At 41.8% G+C, this 6,305-nt stretch overlaps 1 long non-coding RNA gene across 1 annotated transcript; it reads left to right on the forward strand.

The window, feature by feature from the left end:
- Positions 1-928: 928 nt before the first annotated feature.
- On the forward strand, positions 929-6,305 carry LOC112572416. The gene is made up of 4 exons (XR_003100991.1): positions 929-1,238; positions 4,513-4,609; positions 5,292-5,556; positions 5,943-6,305. It is a non-coding gene; the product is annotated as an uncharacterized LOC112572416 (long non-coding RNA).

The following is a 6,305-nucleotide window of genomic DNA, read 5'->3' on the forward strand; positions in this document are numbered from 1 at the left end:
AGTAGGAAACCATTAAAATAAATAACTTATATTTTAAATTTAAAATCAGAAAAATTCAATTTAAGAATATTATTAGCAGGATACATATTGTCAAGTTGGTGTCAGGTTGACCATATGTAGATTTGGTGAAGCAGTACCTACGGTTGCACGCAGGCACGCATACACACATGCATAAAGACCTATGTAGATATAAATGCATACTTGCGCACGCGTGAACATGCTTGATTATATATATACACCCAAAGACACAAATATACATCCAGAAACAAGTGTATTCTTATTATGACAAGAAGTCACGATTTTCTCCCCTCGTTCCACTTCCGGCGTCTAGCCAAGCTGCACTGGCAGCAGAAGGATGTCCTTTGGAGTGCAAGTCCCCCTAGAGACAGTTGTCAGTGCCAACGAGTTCATTCACGCGTGCACAGAGGTAGTCACGCACGCACGCAGGAGCAGCCTAGCTGCACGCGCCTGTTGACCTGTGTGAACCTCGCGTGTGCACGCGCCAGGACAGGGAGGACCAGCTGTAGAGACTAACACAGTAACGAGTATTATGAACTGGAACTCGAAGATCACATCAACTCCAGTGAAGAGTCAACATGGCGTTGTAATAACGGCTTTTTACAGCGGAAAAATATTAAAGTAATTAAGGTTTACAAGATAATCATTAATAAACACGTATTCCAAAGAGATTAGTTTTTTCATTTTTCACGCAAACTGCGCTTGTATTTTTTTTATTCATTAATTTTATTCATCGCTTGACTGTCAGCGAACTGATGGACCGGTCGTTGTGGAACAGGGGGAGGGGAGACAACTGCACCGATGCAATGGGTGGTAACTCTCCAACAGAGATTGTGTTGAGCGTTGGTAAACAACTCGTGCACGCATGGTGTAAACATCAGTACTTAATTTGAACTTGTTAAGAGGGTGCTGGGTCTACGATAGTCATTTAGGAAATTCCAGTTTTAGGATGGGGGTAAGGTGGACGAAAGAGAGGTAGGTCTGTACGACTGGGGTTTAGAAGGTAAACAGAACATCTTCGATGATGGACACGAACCGTTAATTTACTGATGATAAAGATTTCTTCATCCGTGGCTGCCGAAACGATTTGAGGGACACTTTATAAGTGTGATGCAAGGGCGTGGACGGGCACCGAAGCGTGTCCATGCTAACAGCGAGGTGCAATCAGACGAAAATGAATTCTCTTTCCACCCCACAGGAGATGCATTTAATAGCGCAAGGTAAGAATTTATATCGTCGGCTACTAAACATTAACTGCAGCATGGAACAGTCGTCAAAGACAGAGAGCATTTCACGCACAGTGATCCCACTCTACAACTCGCAAAAAGCTTGTTTTACATACCTGATACAGGTGTTTGTCATTCTGAAATAAGTCTTACACCTCGTGTAGTCTCCAATCAAACTAAGCCTTCTGATCTTGACTTGCAATGATGATGATGATGATGATGATGATGATGATGATGATGATGAGGAGGAGGAGGAGGAGAATGATGATGATGAGGAAAAGGAGGTGGAGGAGGAGGAGGCGGAGGAGGAAAATTTTTACTCAGAAATCGGCAGTCACAAAAATCTCGGTTCTGAAAGTGGTGAAAAAACATCATTGTTATTTAAAGCTCTACATGGGTGCGATTCTCCTCCGAAAGGACTGCACAGAGTTCAATGCAAAATACCACTTCCCAAATTTTAAGCGAATTATATATACTGCAGTCTTTTTACATTCTCGAAATAAAAATACATGTAACTCTGCAAACACACCCAAGTACAAAAGAGGGTACAAACCGTCAATCACAAACGATTACGGATAATGCTTAGTAATGCATCTCTCCCATTGGTTGTAGCCATGACGACTTAATTTAATAGAATTCCTGATTGACATGGTCTTTGACAGCTTTCAGTGCATGATGATATTTGTAAACATGCAATCCGAGAACTGAAAGTCGCCGGAAAAATGATCTTGTAATGTCAGACCTGTCATTTAAAACCCTCCTCTGGTAGGACTTTAATATGCGCAGATGGTTGTAATAGTGAGTTTATTTTTCTTTTTAAAGTGTAGACATTAACAATAATTTAACAATCGACTTCAGGGTAAAAAAATTGCACAGTGTCACAGCTGCTAAGTGGCTGATCCGAAACCTGGTCACGACAGCGGCCTGGTGTGGCAGTCGCCTCTCCTTACCGGGAAGATGTTTGAAGGGGTTGTGGAGACTGGGGGTAGTGGGGTGGGGAGGTCAGAATGCAGACGACAGGAAGACTGAGAGACAGGAACTAGTATCAGATTTCCCCAAGCTGACTGATTTATCATCTCGACAGAAAAACCAAAACTACTGAGACGCAGATTATTTGGTGTTTGTGACGAATTAACAGATGAGTTAACCAGGAACCCACTGACTGCATTTGTTGTCAGAGCACACAAATCCTGCAATAGGAAGGAGAGGGATATACCAGAGTCTACAAAAAAGATGATCTGCTTTACTGAAATATAGCCTAAAATGTCCTGTCACATCGCCAGACAGAGAAACAAAGTAGAAGCGGTCTCCAGCAGACATCAGTGGCCAGGAAAGGGAGACAAGCCACAGAGAGAGCGCTTAGCATGGATGCGGCCCCTGCAAACACCAGACACGGTGCCTGTACAAGTACCCACACCCGACACCAGAATACACATTGGTGTTAGACAGAGACACACTAGATGATCAGAACAAACTGATTTTAAAAATTTGATTTAGATAAGATTGAGAGAGAGAGAGGCAGAAATAAATTTTCTCTCAATCGTTCATCATGAATTTGATCACGTGTTTGTATACTTTGATTTACTTAATCATATACAGCGACGCGTGATGTGATTTAGAGGTCTAGAAGAGAGAAAGAGAGAGTGAGGCAAAACATTAACTTTTAATGTATTAGCTGCTACAAACTGATCAGCAAATGAATGAATTTGTGTGTGTGTTTGAGAGACGGAGGAAGATATTTCACATAAAGAAAAGGATGTGGTTGTATATATATATAGATAATTTTTGTTATAAATGTTTTTTATTGTATATAAAGCGGAAGACTAAATGTTGAATATCTCAATACCCGTGATATCTTGAAAGAACCTTATGATGCTGATGATTGATTTTGTAGGCAAAGGATGAATACAGAGGTGATACAAGTAAAAGATGAATAAAAAAGATTGACAACGTGCTGCCATTTTGAGCGTGAGGTTGTAATTAGAACTCGTAATGTTTTGCAAATCCTATTGCATGGCATGTGGCTAGTCATGGTCCGTTAGTTTGTAATGATTTGTATCTGTAGTTGAGTGGCTTCTGCTGTTGTAAGCTAGGATGCGAGTCTGCGCGTGTTTGCGGTGTGTGTCTGTGTGTACCTGTGTTGGCAAGTGTGACATTGATTAGAACTCACAAGCGAATCAATCTCGAGAAAGTCAGTGGTTAGGCACGTGGGATATACATGCGTGCGAAAGAGAGAGAGAGAGAGCTGCAAGTTCTAATGGTTTGTATCCATGTGTTTCATGTCATGAGTGTGTGTTTTCTATTGTATACTCTGAATATCAGTGCATATGCATTAAACTTCTTCATTTTAAAGAGCGATGCACGCTACTGCCGTAATGATTGATTTTATCCAAGGGCTCTTTACCTGCACAAGTGCTCTACTGCTAAGGGTCACTAAAGGGTCAAAAATCCACATTTGCAAAGAAAAAGGAAGTAGACTTCAAGCTTCAGTGGATTCGTTGTGATGTCATTTTTGCTTTCCACCAACCAGTAGCAGGTTTCCGCGTGCACCATGACAACAACATCACTGACCAGGTGTATAAGACCAATATTTGTTGTCGTCTGTGTGACCAGGACTTGTAAGAGAGCCCCTGCCAGGCGAGGACGACCCTTCATCAACATGTCTTCTCGCCATCAGGTGACGTCCTCGTCACGGTGTTTGGACGACATACGGGTAACTTCCGTTGTCCTGGTGTTATGTTGGATACTGTCTCTGTATCTCGGACACAATGATGCCCTCAGGACGGTCACTTTCCGCAAGCCACTCATCTGTCCCAGTCAAGGGCCTGTGGAGAACCAGACGACAGCTGTAGTGACCAGCAGAAGTAAGTTGGACTGTGTTGTCGCCTGCACGTCGTCGTCATTGTGTCAGTCCATCGTCTACGAGCCCAACAGCAAGACCTGTCACTTGTCTCAACTTGTGGTAGCTGATTCCTGTCCTGGAACAGAGGACTCCAAGAACAGGAAGATGTTTTTAGAAAAGGTAATCCACGACGGGCAATGAACGAATTATTTGTTGTTTATTTACAGAAAGTTTGTTATAAGAGGAATGCTTGAAAAAAGAAAAAAGAAAGAATAAAGGATCCGAAGCGCCATGAGCTGAAAGTTCTTATACCCATCTCATTTATTAAATTATCATCTAAAGCTTTCTGTTTGTGCAGCTTGCTCTTTGTGTGGGTGACTGTGTCGGTTTGTGCGGAATTCATCTGCCTAATACCTCATGTTTCAGACATCAGCATGCAGAAATGGAGGGATACTTCGCAACAACACATGTGACTGTGCTCCTGGTTATGTTGGACAAAATTGCGAGCTTGGACCTATGAGAGGTACACACATACTGCTAAAAGTCTGTTCGTCCTCTCTATCAAAACTTGATTGCTATACCTCCTTGCTTTCAAGCTCTTTTGTACACCTTTATCAGCTTAAACAAATACAGAACTCTACTGCTCGAAAAAAGAAATAAAAAACCATAGACATTGTGGCATTGTTCTGGTAGAAGAAACTAGTCTAGCCATCTTTTTCAAACACACACACAAACCAAGCATAAACCAGGGATCGTTTTACTCCTTTCCTTTGTTCTCTGGACTGCTGCCCGTTTGCGGTTGAATTTAGTTCAAGTTATCTGTATTCTAATTTCTTTGAAGGGACATTTCCTGCCTATTTTTTGAATTTTCTCATCATCATCGTGTATTGAATTTTAAAAATAATCATTTTCTGCTTTTTCTTCTGTGTATATATTTATTCTTCTACCTTGACTTTGCTGAGTTTCTGCAGTTTAAAAAAATTCACTAACAACTACATCAATAAGATCACGAACTGATTGTTTCCTGCTATTTATGACCATCCAGGACCAAAAACACTTTAATCTTACTGTAAGACAATTGAGTTGCTGATTTCAACATTATTTCAAATGAAATTGGAGATGAGATGAGAATGATCTTGTTTAATTAATGTCATTTGACACTCAGAGAAAGAGCTTGTTGTGTTTACTGTATTTTTTTTATTTAGACTGCACTGACTATGCAAAGATGGGACAACTCCTTCAGAATGACGTCAGAGTTGTGCGCCCACGGCCAGCGTGTTTTTCTCCGTGTTCTGCTTCACTTCAGGACTGATGACTACGATGGTCAGAGTCAACAACAAAGTCAACTTCACGAGACCTTGGCGAGATTATCGCGAAGGGTTTGGAAATGTGAGTGACACCCATTGGCTAGGACTTGAAAAGATGTACATCATGACGTCACAGGACCGCCGTTATCAGCTGCGCATTCAGGTGCTAAGTCGTCTCACTGTCTTGAACCGTTGGTTACCAACCTTAATTTTCCGTTTTTTATTGTTCTGTAACTTTTTTCTTTTCTTCAAAAATTCATAACGCCCAAATATTCCAAAAATAGACAAATATACATGAAAAATACACTTGACCGGACAACAATTAGAGTAAGTTTGGCAGAAACAATCATAGATATCCTTGACCATCAACAAAACACTTTAATGCACGGTTTGCAGACAATCACAGAAGCCGTTGTCCATGTTCTGGCTTGTTTAAAAAAAACCTGGCCTAGAGCCCTTCTGCCGTAATATCAAATATTTTCTTTTTTGCTAATAAGTAATTTTAAGGATTAAACAACAATAATTATAAACAAACAATTTTATTTTCAGGTTACTCTCAACAACGGCACTCAGCTGAACATCTTCTACAACAACTTCACGGTCAGTGACGAAGGTAACTTCTACCGCATTGGACTACACAAGCATGGAGAACACCATTGCACCCGTCGGCGACTGTCTGTCTGATCTACGCGGCGCCAACTTCAGCACTTACGACAGCGACAACGACGGCGACAGCAGCGTCAACTGCGCAAGTCGTCACAGCGGCGGCTGGTGGTTCCGTGGCAACACGTGCAGCACGTGCAACCCCACGGGTCAGCTGCTGCAGCCCGCCAACGGTATGAGGACGGGAGTGGACAGCGAGGTCTTCTGGATCAAAGACCTTGGAGATGTCGTGCCTTCTAGAATTCGATT

Source organism: Pomacea canaliculata, linkage group LG9, assembly GCF_003073045.1.
Source record: "Pomacea canaliculata isolate SZHN2017 linkage group LG9, ASM307304v1, whole genome shotgun sequence".
Classification (NCBI taxonomy): domain Eukaryota; kingdom Metazoa; phylum Mollusca; class Gastropoda; order Architaenioglossa; family Ampullariidae; genus Pomacea; species Pomacea canaliculata.